At 38.8% G+C, this 14,541-nt stretch overlaps 1 pseudogene; it reads right to left on the bottom strand.

Moving 5' to 3' along the window:
* Positions 1 to 2,097: 2,097 nt before the first annotated feature.
* LOC101691153 lies at positions 2,098 to 3,463 on the bottom strand (annotated as a pseudogene).
* Positions 3,464 to 14,541: the final 11,078 nt, after the last annotated feature.

The following is a 14,541-nucleotide window of genomic DNA, read 5'->3' as shown; positions in this document are numbered from 1 at the left end:
AGAAGAAAGGGAAATAAAGGAGTCAATCCCATTTACAATTGCATCCAAAACCATAAGATACCTAGGAATAAATCTAACCAAAGAGACACAGAATCTATACTCAGAAAACTATAAAGTACTCATGAAAGAAATTGAGGAAGACACAAAGAAATGGAAAAATGTTCCATGCTCCTGGATTGGAAGAATAAATATTGTGAAAATGTCTATGCTACCTAAAGCAATCTACACATTTAATGCAATTCTTATCAAAGTACCATCCATCTTTTTCAAAGAAATGGAACAAATAATTCTAAAATTTATATGGAACTAGAAAAGACCTCGAATAGCCAAAGGGATATTGAAAAAGAAAGCCAACGTTGGTGGCATCACAATTCCGGACTTCAAGCTCTATTACAAAGCTGTCATCATCAAGACAGCATGGTACTGACACAAAAACAGACACATAGATCAATGGAACAGAATAGAATAGAGAGCCCAGAAATAGACCCTCAACTCTATGGTCAACTAATCTTCGACAAAGCAGGAAAGAATGTCCAATGGAAAAAAGACAGCCTCTTCAATAAATGGTGCTGGGAAAATTGGACAGCCACATGCAGAAAAATGAAATTGGACCATTTCCTTACACCACACACAAAAATAGACTCAAAATGGATGAAGGACCTCAATGTGCAAAAGGAATCCATCAAAATCCTTGAGGAGAACACAGGCAGCAACCTCTTCGACCTCAGCCACAGCAACATCTTCCTAGGAACAACGCCAAAGGCAAGGGAAGCAAGGGCAAAAATGAACTATTGGGATTTCATCAAGATCAAAAGCTTTTGCACAGCAAAGGAAACAGTTAACAAAATCAAAAGACAACTGACAGAATGGGAGAAGATATTTGCAAACGACATATCAGATAAAGGACTAGTGTCCAGAATCTATAAAGAACTTAGCAAACTCAACACCCAAAGAACAAATAATCCAATCAAGAAATGGGCAGAGGACATGAACAGATATTTCTGCAAAGAAGACATCCAGATGGCCAACAGACACATGAAAAAGTGCTCCATATCACTCGGCATCAGGGAAATACAAATCAAAACCACAATGCGATATCACCTCACACCAGTCAGAATGGCTAAAATCAACAAGTCAGGAAATGACAGATGCTGGCGAGGATGCGGAGAAAGGGGAACCCTCCTACACTGTTGGTGGGAATGCAAGCTGGTGCAACCTCTCTGGAAAACAGCATGGAGGTTCCTCAAAATGTTGAAAATAGAACTGCCCTATGACCCAGCAATTGCACTATTGGGTATCTACCCTAAAGATACAAACGTAGTGATCCAAAGGGGCACGTGTACCCGAATGTTTATAGCAGCAATGTCCACAATAGCCAAACTATGGAAAGAACCTAGATGTCCATCAACAGATGAATGGATCAAGAAGATGTGGTATATATACACAATGGAATACTATGCAGCCATCAAAAGAAATGAAATCTTGCCATTTGCGACAACATGGATGGAACTAGAGCGTATCATGCTTAGCGAAATAAGTCAAGCGGAGAAAGACAACTATCATATGATCTCCCTGATATGAGGAAGTGGTGATGCAACATGGGGGCTTAAGTGGGTACGAGAAGAATAAATGAAAGAAAATGGGATTGGGAGGGAGACAAACCATAAGTGACTCTTAATCTCACAAAACAAACTGAGGGTTGCTGGGGGGAGGGGTTTTGGGAGAAGGGGGTGGGATTATGGACATTGGGGAGGGTATGTGCTTTGGTGAGTGCTGTGAAGTGTGTAAACCTGGTGATTCACAGACCTGTACCCCTGGGGATAAAAATATATGTTTATAAAAAATTAAAAATTATATTAAAAAAAAGTCTCCAATAAAAGGTAAACTATCTGGATGAAATAAATTATTGTTACCTTTTCATATTTTGAACTTGTGTCACTTTGCAATCTTTTGTAACATGGCATTCCTTTCCTTTTAAAAAATATTTTAAATAAAAATATTAACATATTAAAAAAAAAGGTACACAGGAGGTTTTGTTAATAAGAAAAATCAACTGGAACATGGGTTCCACTGGGCAACTTCCGCAACCTCATCCCTTCAAGGCATTGTGACAAACCCGACCATTTTTTTGAAGGCAGCTCTGGTCCCTCTGAGAAACAGTCCCTCAGGAATGCCTTCTTGCTTTTTATAAAGAGCATTTTCTTTATATTTCTTGAAGTCTTCATTTGTTACTTTCATTCTACATTCTCTGAAGGCCATCACACCAGTTTCTGTACAAATTGCCTTGATGTTGGCACCCAAGAGATATCTTTAGTCATGATCAAGTCGTCTGGAGTCCCATCATCAGCTAGTGTCACCCTGCTTGTGTGGATCTGAAAGATGTACTTCTTAGTCTTTTTGTCAGGCTGAGGGAATTCAGGCTTCCTGTTGATGCAACCTGGTCTGATAAGGGCCAGATCCAGAGTCTCAGTTTGGTCTGTGGCTGCGATAACTTTCATATCATCCCTCAAATCAACTCCATCCAATTGGCTCAGCAGTTCCAACATTGTTTGCTGAATTTCTCTCTCACCACCAGAATTTGACTTGTATCTTTTTGTTCCAATGGCATGAATTCCATCAGTAAACATGGTGGTTGGTGCATGTTCTTCCACAACTGGAAACAATTTCCGAACTAGTTTGGGCCCGTGACCTGGGAACTTCTGAATAAGTTCAGAGCCAACCACTCTCAAGAAGGTGGCTGAGGATTGGTTTGCTACTGCATTGGCTAATAAAGTTTTAATTGTGCCAGATGGACCATAGAGAATAATGCCTTCTCGGGGCTTTATACCATCTCTTCATAATATTCAGGATGAGTGAGAGGAAGCTCTGCAGATTCCTTAATTTCCTGGATTTGGTTGTCCAGCCGCCCAGTATCAGCATAGGTTTCTTGGAGTGACTTTTCTACCTTCATCACTGTGACCAAGGGATCTGTGTCATCCATGAGCACATGGATGGCATGTACCTTGTGGTTGATCAGGATGGAGCAGCCTGGTTCCAGTAGATCTTTGTCTACAAAGGAAAGAATACTTATGCAGTGTTCTGAGCCCACAGATGTAGACAGGATAACACGATTGTCAACAGGGATCTCTTCCAAGTTTCCTATTGACTTTGGGGTCCCCCTCAGATCATCCACTCTTAAATCTTTCCTCCTCTTGCTTTTCTTCTAAAGGCTTCATTTGTTCCTGATTTCTAATGAATTCTTCCTCCGTGAGAAGATAGTATTCAATTCTAACTTCAATAATTTTAAATGGTACTGAGTGTGATGTGTCACCAGTGGCAGCTTGCTGGTAGCATCTGGTTCCTTTGTTTTCTTCTTCTTTTTCCCTACTCTGGTTGGTGCAGAAGGTTCATATTTCTTTTTCTTGTCTTTGTTATCCTTCTTGCCACCTACAGGGGCATGACCACCACTCTGACTCTGACCCATCTTGCTTCGTTTGCTCGAACGACCACTGCCAGAAGTCTTTATTTTTTGTTTTAAAGAAAGGCAGACTGCCACATACAGCACCTCACTGGGATATGTCTGGAGTCTTAGAAGCTTGACTATTGGACATTCTTCTACAAATGGACCTTGAGAGCTTGTTTGGAGTTTCTAGCAAGGAAGTGCAGTCACTCATTTCCCTTGACGGAAGAACAGGTCCTCCTCTATCTGGGAAGGGTCATCCTCTTGAACCTAGCAAACAGTTTCTGCATGGACACTCATGGAACAGTGATGGAGGGAGGTGGCAAGTGCCTAGCTAACCAGATCAGCCAAATCAACACTGGCGATCAATGGGATGACAGATGTCACCACCAGATCACCCTCACATCCTTTTTTTTTTTTTATTTTAAAAAGAAATACATACACATTATAAAAAAACACAAAGAAATATATATATTTTATTTTAAAGATTTTATGTATGTATTTGACAGATGGAGATCACAAGTAGGCAGAGAAGCATGCTCCCTGCTGAGCTGAAAGCCCAATGTGGAGCTCGATCCCAGGATCCTGGGATCATGACCTGAGCCAAAGGCAGAGGCTTTAACCCACTGAGCCACCCAGGTGCCCCGAAATATATATATTTTAAAGAGCACTAAAATAAACATATACCAAACAGGATATCATCTATCACCCATTTACTCAAAGACAATCAATGTCATCCCTTCAGTATGCATACTTGTTTCATTTCAGAAAAATTTATTAAAATATGTGCTTTGTGCTAGACTATCTTCTAGGCATGGTAGTAAAAGAGAAAAAAATTTTTTACAGGGAGCATATATTCTGGTAGAGAAAGACTTCAAATTGAAAATAAATTACGAGCAAAATAATTTTACCTTGTAATTAGATTGTTGTGAAGATAATGATAAGCTATATAAAAAAAGAGGGTATCTGTCTGTCTACCTATCTACCTACTTACCTACCTATATGGAGAACATACAGTTTCTATTCGTAACTACTTTGAAATTCTTTTTCTCCCTTTGAGGGACGTAGAATTGTATTTCTTTCTAAGGGAAAGAATGGGGCCTTTTCAGAACTATCTTTAAATGGGTAGATATCAATCAAATCAATTTTCATCTTACTTGTTTGTTCAGAAGTGACACAAGGTCATTTTCTCTTAATCTCTGATTCATGGGAAGATTTGAGGAATCTGCGTACCTTCTCAAGTAGTGTGCAAACTTTTATTTACAGCATCTAGAGGGACGGTCCAGATATCCTTTCACTCCAACCTTCAATGACACTTCTGCCGCAGGGACATCCTGACAATATCAGGATGCATCAATATTTATGCTCATTTTGTATCTGGTACATTTGGATATGTTTAGGTTTGGAGCAGTATTTTAGAGCTTCAAGTAGATTTTATTTCTAGTTTTCTCTTGAAAATATGCCTCTTTTTCCTGTTTCAGGGTTCTCTAATCTCTGCAGATTTTCCTTTCTGCTCTTACACAGTGACTTTATACAGTTGCTGTGCGTATGAATAAAGAATCACACACACACATACTCAGTCTAAGTTTTGATGAATTCAAAAAGCAGAACTAAAAATGGCTACACAATCATATGCTATAGTCTGGAATATAATAATTTTAATTACTGATCACAAAACAAATAAAGTATGTGTATGTTGAAAGCTATGAAATGAGAAGCAGCTGCCTTAAATCCTTCCTAGAATTGTCTGAGGATGTGTAAACAAACAAACAACAAATAAACAAGCATGAAAGTAGCCTTGTCTTCAGGGTAGTGCAACAGAATCTTTTTGATTCCTTTATGTACACATTTTTCATTCTGAAAAAGAAGTGAAACCATCTCTCTGTAACTTATTCTTCCCAATGGAAAATGTAATCAATTGTAACTATATTTATTTATGCAGAATTTTATACCTCATTGACATTCTCAAAATGAGATCTCTAACTTCCAGAAGGGAAACTCTCCAATACATGTCAAAGAATTTAAAGTGCCTTCCTACTGACATATATTATACACTGAAACCAACACTGTGTTCAAGAAAAAGGTTTGTGTTCCTTCACTGATGTGTCATGCATGCCCACTCATTCGTTTTTCTAATATTGAGTGTTGGCATCAATACCCCTTTCCTCAAATTAAAAAGAAGAGAGTTCCAGATTTTAGATTAAAAGAAGAAAATGCAGAGACGCATGGGTTTACTGACGAGGAAGAAAAAGCCCGAGAGCTCTTCAGCAGATGGAAGCCTGTTGACTAATCACACATTCTATCCTATTATGGTTGTAACTATTATTCCTTGCACAGACAGATACAACTCACCTTATAATCTCTGTGCATATTGAATCTCTATATGTTGATTCCTATTTAAAACTCGCTTTAAATACTTTCTGTTCAAACTCTGTGAGGGCAAGTATTTGGTCTACTGTGTTCACTGTTGAGTTATAAGTTATTGGCACAGTACCTAGCCTCTACAGAGCCCTTTAGAGTAATTATTTGAATAAGTAATTAAATGAGTTAATTAATGAAAATTCTAGGAGATATTTCCAGTTAAGGCTTTCAATGACTTCTTTAATGTCTATTTGTATATGTGTATATTTTCTTGATATCAAGTTTTCAAAACTCACTTGCATACCGTTATTATTCTTTTATTAGAGAGCTCCTTTTTCTCTCCTCGGTTTTGTCAATGGCCATGGTCAACTAAGGCTTTTGTGCAACAGCTCTGTAAAAATTCATGTTTCACTTGGACATGGAATGACAACCTGTTAGCAATGGAACTGACCTGATATTAAGGGTTAGTGTTGGTAAGTAAGGTACAGTCTGTACCATTAATCTGAAGTTCTTAAATCATGTTACATGATTCAAGGATGACTGAAAACCCTGAATTGGAAGGGACAAGGGTCTGGGAAATGGGCCTGTTTCTGGATCTGGCTACCAGAAGTCAATGGATTTGTCCCAAGGCACTTAGGGAGCTCAGGCTTGATGTGGACAGGAACAGAAACTAATGATATAATTTTGGCAACCCAAGATGCTCAAAATTGCACAGGTGATGGTTATGTCCCTACCTAGGCTGGGACCTAGGTAGGATGTTACAAGATGAAAGCTGATCTCATAACAAGTCATCAATCTTGGAACTTGTATTTCCACCTGGATCAATATGACACAGTCTAGCGGCAGGCCACAATTTAAAGGAGACACATAAGTATCAAGGAGAAATTCAAGGTCTGCCCTACACCAGCTCTATAATGCTGAGCTTAATTCCAGATGGCAAGACTAACTTTGCACTTCACATGGAGGAGCTGAGTGTCTCAGTCTGCATCCTGCTCCATTCTAGATGGCTCAGGGACCAGCAAAGCCTGACCTCTAGGGAAAGGACACCAGCCACTACAGCTGAAGTTTGAGAAAGGCAAGGGCTGACAGAGTCAATTCATCAAGAAGTTAGCACCAGCTCTTGATTCTGAGAATCTCATCTATTTGTAAAGAAACTCTAAATATGTGTAAATGCACCACTTGAAAACCCAAGGTTCTCCTTCTTACAAAAACAATATTTTTCTTCAAGGTCCTCCCTAGTTCAGTGTTCAGGAAAGTAGGATCTTGTCAAAAAGCAAACAAACAAAGAAACAACCCCCCACAAATCTGAACCTAGTAAGGAGAGACTTTTATTCAAAAGGATTATTGCAAGGAAAAGGAAGGTGACTTTGCAACAGGGAGGGGGATTAGTGTCATAGGGAAGGGGACTCTAGCGATAGGGAGAGGGAGATTATTTTAACAGGGTGAATGCCATGATCTAATGTCGGCAACTGTCTCATGAGTTGGATAAAAGGATTTTCTTTTACAGGGAGGACTAGACAAAGCTAGAAAGAATTGAGCGTGGCAAGTGGCATGAGGGATAGGGTGATGTGACAGGATAGTAGAGAGAATGTTTCACCCCAAGGCCACCTTTCCTTGGAGGGGTTTTCTGCTGGATCCCACTGCAGCTGGGCTAACATTCAGGCATTGGGGTAAAGGAAAAACATTTTCCCAAAGGTTGGCCAGTTACTATTCTGTTTAGAACGATTAACAGTTCAGCTGATCACTTATGAGGTAAAGAAAGGGAATTCTGAGTACCTGCCTAGCCTCATTATGGATAAACAAGGGGTCAGGCATCTGTGAGTATTATCTGAGTCATATGGGGAAGGGTGCCTCTTTTCAGTAAGCTGTTTCCCAGAACAAAGAAGAGGAGGGATTCCTTTAACCTTTACTGATCACAGGGCTCAGGTAGGATTCAACATTGTCAAGCTCAACTCTGGGCCAGGCTTTTCTTTGGTAGGGTCTAACTCTACCCCAAAAAGGGCATGGGATCTGCTACAGATCCTGGCCTCTGCTTCAGGTGGCTCCTTTCATCTCAGGCCCATACCATACTAGTTGCCCAGCAAAAAGAAGGGATGAGGGCGCCTGGGTGGCTCAGTGGGTTAAGCCGCTGCCTTCGGCTCAGGTCATGATCTCAGGGTCCTGGGATCGAGTCCCGCATCGGGCTCTCTGCTCAGCAGGGAGCCTGCTTCCTCCTCTCTCTCTCTCTCTGCCTGCCTCTCTGCCTACTTGTGATCTCTCTCTGTCAAATAAATAAATAAAATCTTTAAAAAAAAAAAAAAAAAAAGAAGGGATGATACCATTGAAGTTTTTGCTAGAAGGTCCTGCTTATTAACCCACCCACTGGACACCCACATGGACAAATTTCTAGCCATCGAGACCACTACAAATGTACAAATGCCAAATGTACATGATTATATGAAATTCCCTCTCTTCTGCATACATTTTCCAATAGTGAAATCCACTTTTCAAGCAAAATATACTGAGGAAATTCAGAATTTGGAATCATGTATACTAAATTTCGGATAACTGGCTGAATTTTTTCTCTCATCATCATGTCAGTATAAGGGATTGACTTGGCCAAAGTTGTAAAAATTATCCTGATAGTGATCTAATAATGGAGAAGAGAAAGGATGTGATATTTGTGTGCAAATGAAACCATCAAGGAGTGCAGTAGTATTTTTTTTTTCCTGAATACATTAAAAAATAAAGATCCATATGGTGCCAGGCCATTGGCCTGGGAGGCAAGAAAGGCTAGCTCAAATACAAATATACTGTTTCTGATTAAGAAAACACTTTTTTATTCATATAAAGTATTTATTAGGTATTGGATTTTATAAACTGTTTGGTCCTGGAGTCTTTATTTTAAAAAGGTTATTCTGAATGCATTACCAAGTATCCTGTGGAATATTTCTCATAAAAGGAAGCAGAAAATGTATAAATGTAAACAGGCTAATTGTATGCAGATATAAATTATGGATGTTGGTCTTATGAAAAAGCATTGCTGATTTGCAGGGGGCTTACTCAGCAGCGCTGCGTCTTGTCTAAGGGGATATTTAGTATGGCTGTGATGTGCAGAATTTAAAACAAAACTTTAAATTCTGGAGAATAAAATATAGCCCAATTGTGCTAAGACCACACTGTTGGGAGAATGAGGTGTTTAGTTTATTTCAGGGCTGTTGACGTTGACACTCATTAGCTCTGTTATCCTCCGTGTGCTCTTGACTCTGGATGCTGTGCAAAAACAAAGGTTCGGTAAGGGCTGTTTATAGTTACGTGACGCTTCCTGGGAGTCACTGCAGGTCACATTGTCTCCATTACTTGGTGTGGTTTTCATTGCTCAAGAGGGCATGTTGGACTCACAATCACAGTCAGGCTAGGGAGATGCCTAGGTGAGAGAGACAACTAGAACTTCTTTTTTTCTTAACTATAAAACAAATACAAATACGAACCTTTTTTTTTTTTTTTTTTTTTTTTTTTTTAAAAAACACACCGTGAGATGAAAGGCAGTCAAGAGAATGGTGCAATGGAAAGAACTATGATAGGATTAATCGCTCCTTATGGCAGGTAATTTGCCACGGGACCCCAAATGTTTATCTAATTTATACCAATAAGCTTAACCTGGAATTAAAGATGCAGCCCCATCTCATCCCACAGAACCGAGGAGATGTGGAAAATGAACAGCTTCATAAGGGTAAAGTAATTGGCCTGATATTTTTTGATACACAACACAAAATATTAGAGGGATTTATGTGGGCGGCATACGCTTGTCGCTGACATGTGATGTAGATGCTTCCTCCTTCATAACGGACTGGCCCAGCCTTACTTTCCAGCCATCTTCTCCTTGTTAGTGCAGGGGAAAGTACAGGACTGAAGTCCGAGTAAAGGCATTTTTTTTTTCTTATTCTAAATCATGAGGAGTCAACTTAGTATTTAAACAAAGCAGAAGTTTCCACTATATACAACAATAAAATATATTTTAAAATAATGCTAATACAACTTAAAGAAGGCAACCTGGCTATGAACTCTCTATTAACTCTAAAGGTATGAAACATATTGTAAGGCAATTTTCCTATCCGACAGATGAAAGCCCACGAGGCTCACAGTTGTGCATAGGACGACTGTGTTTTCCCTTGGATTGTAAATGTTTCTAATCAAGACACTTGAGAGAATGTTTTGTGTCGCTCATGCCATAGACCAAATTATCTGGACGAAGTTTGGACTCCACCTCTCAATTCTTTTTAAACTTGCTCTTTCTCCATTCTCCATATCCCTTCTCTTTACTTCTCCCAGTTGAAGGGCTACTCATAGCAAACACCTCTTCTCAGCAACCTCAGAGATTCTTAGATAGATCATAATACCCACGGCTTGCCCAGCCAATTTAATGGGCTACCTAATTTGGACAAACTAGTTTGTGTCAATGACTTAATATATTGGCCTCCCTGAGCCCCAACATTCAGGTTTCCACAGGGAATTTCAAGAATGTACTTTGAAGCATGACGGGGTCATTTATTTGGCAAACATTCAATGAGTGCTTACTGCAAGCCAAAATGATACAAAAATATTGTTTAATAACCCAACAAGATGGTATTAACCCAGTTTTAAGATGATAGAAATTAGGGTCAGAGATTAAGCACTTGCTGCTGCATTACGTTGCCCTTTATCATTGTTCTTGGATGTTGCTTTTGCAAAACACTCAGTCAAGTAGTCTACAAGATGATTTGGTTAATTCGAGTTGTGTGGACCCCCAAATCTCATTTCTGTCTGCGGTCCTGGTAGTCAAGTTTGATAATCAAAACTGCCCAAATAGTGCAGATAGTCACCAGCGAGGTCCTTACTTAGTGTTGGATAGACTTAGCTTTGTTACTTTAGAAACTGGATGCACCCATGCTTTTCAGAGCAAATACAATGATTCCTCAAAAATGCGTTATATATCAGGTTCGCATATATGAAATTTTGCTTTGTATATATTTACTCAGCGCTCAACAGTTCAGGTCTGAAAGAGGTTCCTGATAGTGTTAGAGGATGGTATGATTCTTTGTTTAACACATATGGTTTATTTCTCTTCCCCACCTCCATCCCAGTACGCCCACTAAGAGCCTCCCTGATGGAAGCATTAGCTCTGGGATAATGAGGCTGATGAAGAAGTGATGAATTATAAGACACAACTAAGTATCTATTTGGCTAAACAAATTATCTCAGCTCAGAGAAGTGAATTCATTTACTGTAATCTAAATTTTAAAATACATTTTTATTACTATTAAGATGGTTCTGTAAATATAACAAAAATCTGTTAATAAAGGTTATTGTATCTAAAAATTATTGCTATAATAACTAGAACTCTCAATAAAATTTCCAAGAAACTTGATGGCTTTTTCTCCCTTGATAGAAGTTATACTTGTATATAAAAACTTTTTGATGTTATAAAAATGCTATAATAGGATTCTGGAAGGTACTTCCTGTGGGGCACATAAGAATTGAATTATTAAAGGGAACCCCAGAAAAGGGGGAGGAATTCATCTAAACTTGGAAAGGTTTAATGAGCTAAACTCTGACCTTTCATCTACCTGTAGTTTGCCAATGCTGAAGCTAGAGTCATTTCAGGAAGACCCTGGACTCTGGTGGGCGGCCATAAAATAGTACGTGACTTTTAATTCAGGAAATGATAGAGAGCTATTCGTGGCTATTCAAGGCACTGAAGTAATGTAGACATTCTCCAGGCAAGCAACACCGATAACTCAAGTTTACCTAAGCACCTACGAGAGTAGGCCTAGGTATCGGTTTAGACCAGAAAATGGCAAATACATCAGCAACAGTTTCTTAATCCTCATGTGACGTAATTCTCAAGTTGAGTTTGGATCATAAATTTAGACCCTGTTTCATCATCAAATAAATTAAATACAGTAATTTGGGTATGAAGTCCATTCCATTTTTTTCCCAAGTTTACTACCCTTCTTGGTTTAACCTCGAAATTGGAAGTTTACTGTCCATACCTGGATGTCAAAACCTCCTGATGTCACCATCCTAGTTCCAGAGTCAAAGGTTGACTTAAAATTTCAGATCTTAAAAATGAATTGTGAGTACTAGACACACACACACACACGCACACACACACACACACACACCATGCTATAGCACTTCATAATAAAATGATGAATAAATTTAACAATAAGGTAAATAAAACGAGAGCATTTTGTAAAAAATAAAAAAATAAAAAAAAAATCTAGCACTCCTGTGCTTGGTCAAGAACCCCATTGAAATAGTTACAAAACGATGATCAGAAGTCAAGTGACTCAAAAATGCAAAATGTGTTTGTGCATGAAAATAATGTGAAAAACAGATATTGCTTATCCTGTTAAGAATGGAGAGGAGAAGGGAGTTGAGGGAAATTGGAGGGGGGCGATGAACCATGAGAGACTATGGACTCTGAAAAACAATCTGAGGGTTTTGAAGGGGTGGGGGGTGGGAAGTTGGGTGAGCCTGGTGGTGGGTATTATGGAGGGCACGTATTGCATGGAGCACTGGGTGTGGTGCATAAACAATGAATTCTGGTACACTGAAAAGAAATTTAAAAAATAAAAAAATAAAAAATAAAAAGAATATCTGTACCTGATGGCCAAGAAACTGTTCAGGCCAGCTATTCCACTCCATGAATAAGGAAGCTTAGAGAGTATATGTAAATTTATGATTTCTGTTGATTTCTGTTTGTGTCTAATTTGTTCACCAATGAGTACTGAATAAATACATATGAAGCAAGACTTTGCAAATATGTATAAAAATTTTTTGATTACTCATCCTCTCACTCATTACCTCAAAACTTAGGACACATCGTTCTGAATTCAGGAAGATGTCAATGTCTATGTTGGGCAGACAGATTAAATATACAAAAGAGTGTTTGTGCACTGATCAACTTATTTCAGGAATAATAATAATTACTAATAATATGAGGAGAAGCCAGGTTGCCTGGCTGGCCCAGGGGGTTGAGCCTCTGCCTTCGGCTCAGGTCGTGATCTCAGGGTCCTGGGACCAAGCCCTGCATTGGGCTCTCTGCTCAGCGGGGAGTCTCCTTCCCCACCTCTCTCTCTGCCTACTTGTGATCTCTCTCTCTTTGTCAAATAAATAAATAAAAATATTTTTTAAAAATTTTAAAAAAATATGAGGAGAAGCCAGATGCTATGACTAGGCTCTGTGCCAGCCATGTTCTACCAAGGGTATGTTCACAGGCTGATTCTCTTTTGCCTGATTGATTCCACTACCCCTTCTTGGGGATGACAAGGCAGATATATGAAAAAAAATAGAAATTCTTATTAGATACATGATTCTTCCTTCCACATAATAGCCACATATAAATAATGGTAACCTATAATTTTGTTATTAATAAGCACATAAGAAGTGGTCTTGATGAGTTGTGATTAGACCATATATGTATTTTTGTATAGAAAAAGTCACCTGTTGTGACTACTATCAAAGTTCCACCTTTTCTCATTCCTTGATATCTTTACTCACAATGTTATCATGTAATTTTCTGCTTGATTCAGCCTAAGGCAAAGCCCGTGAAAACGGAGCTGTAGTAATGCTTCCGATTTATATTCTTTTATAGTTTATAAAGCATTTGGAAAATGTTTACACATTTATTGCCACAACAAATTTGCCAAGAACGTAAGACAAATCTTATTATGCCCATTTTACAGAGGGAAATCAGAGAGGTGAGTGACTTGCCTAAGGTCACATAGCTAGTAAGTGGTAGAGTAAGTAGTTAGGTCTAAGGGCTCCAAACTGTGGGAGGAGTGTGTGTGTGTATGTGTGTGTGCGGGAGTACATCACAATGCACATAGAGAATGGGAAGTCACTGGGTAAACATATGCATCTCCTTGAGTGTTAAATTTACTCAATGATAATTTGTTTCTTCCTTCCTTCCCATCCTTCCTCTCTCTCTCCCTTTATTCTTTTATCTTCCCTTTCTTTAAACAAGCATTAATGAGGTTTTACAATGTCCTAGACACTCTTCCAAATATTGAAGATACAATGATGAAGAAAAGAAAAAAAAATGTCAGACTCATATATGGCATACTGTGGAATCCAACTGGGTTGTCCATCACACAACAAAAGTTTATTTATTGTTCATGGAAGTCTGATGAAGTTAGAAGTCTTCTTTCTAGTCATGGTTATGCTAACTGAAAAGTAAGTATTCAAACAGTCGTAATGGCTGAGAAGATTGGGACAAAGGAGGCACCCTGGCTCTTCACTGTTGGATCTAGAAATGTCACAGGTCACTTTTGTTCCCATTCCACTGGCCAGAACCATTCATGTGTCCCTCACTAACTCACAGAGAGGCTGGTGAGCATAACTCTCTACCATAATTCTGTCCTCCTGGGGTCTTTAGTCAGTGGGCTGGGAAGATGCAGGTAACTAACAAATTAACAAATAAATAATGGCAAATAATGACAGGTACAATGAAGACAATGAACAATGACTACAGATAATAATAGATATAGCCCAATACAAACTGGGAGGTTACGGAAGTCCTTTCTGACTGCAGCCTCATGAGAGAGGAGTAGCTAAGATGTGCCGGGGCTCCTAACCCATAGAAACTGTGAGATAACCCATTTGTCTTGCTTTAAGCCAGTAAACTGTGGTAATTAGTTACACAGCCATATAAAATGAATATAGTGTCATGGTTTTCTTATAATCTGTTAATAACTATTTTACATAAATATTGCATT

This window comes from Mustela putorius, unplaced genomic scaffold (assembly GCF_011764305.1).
Source record: "Mustela putorius furo isolate JIRA1106 unplaced genomic scaffold, ASM1176430v1.1 tig00000450_pilon_pilon_pilon, whole genome shotgun sequence".
NCBI classification, from domain to species: Eukaryota; Metazoa; Chordata; class Mammalia; order Carnivora; family Mustelidae; genus Mustela; species Mustela putorius.
This window is presented reverse-complemented; position numbering and strand designations above follow the sequence as displayed.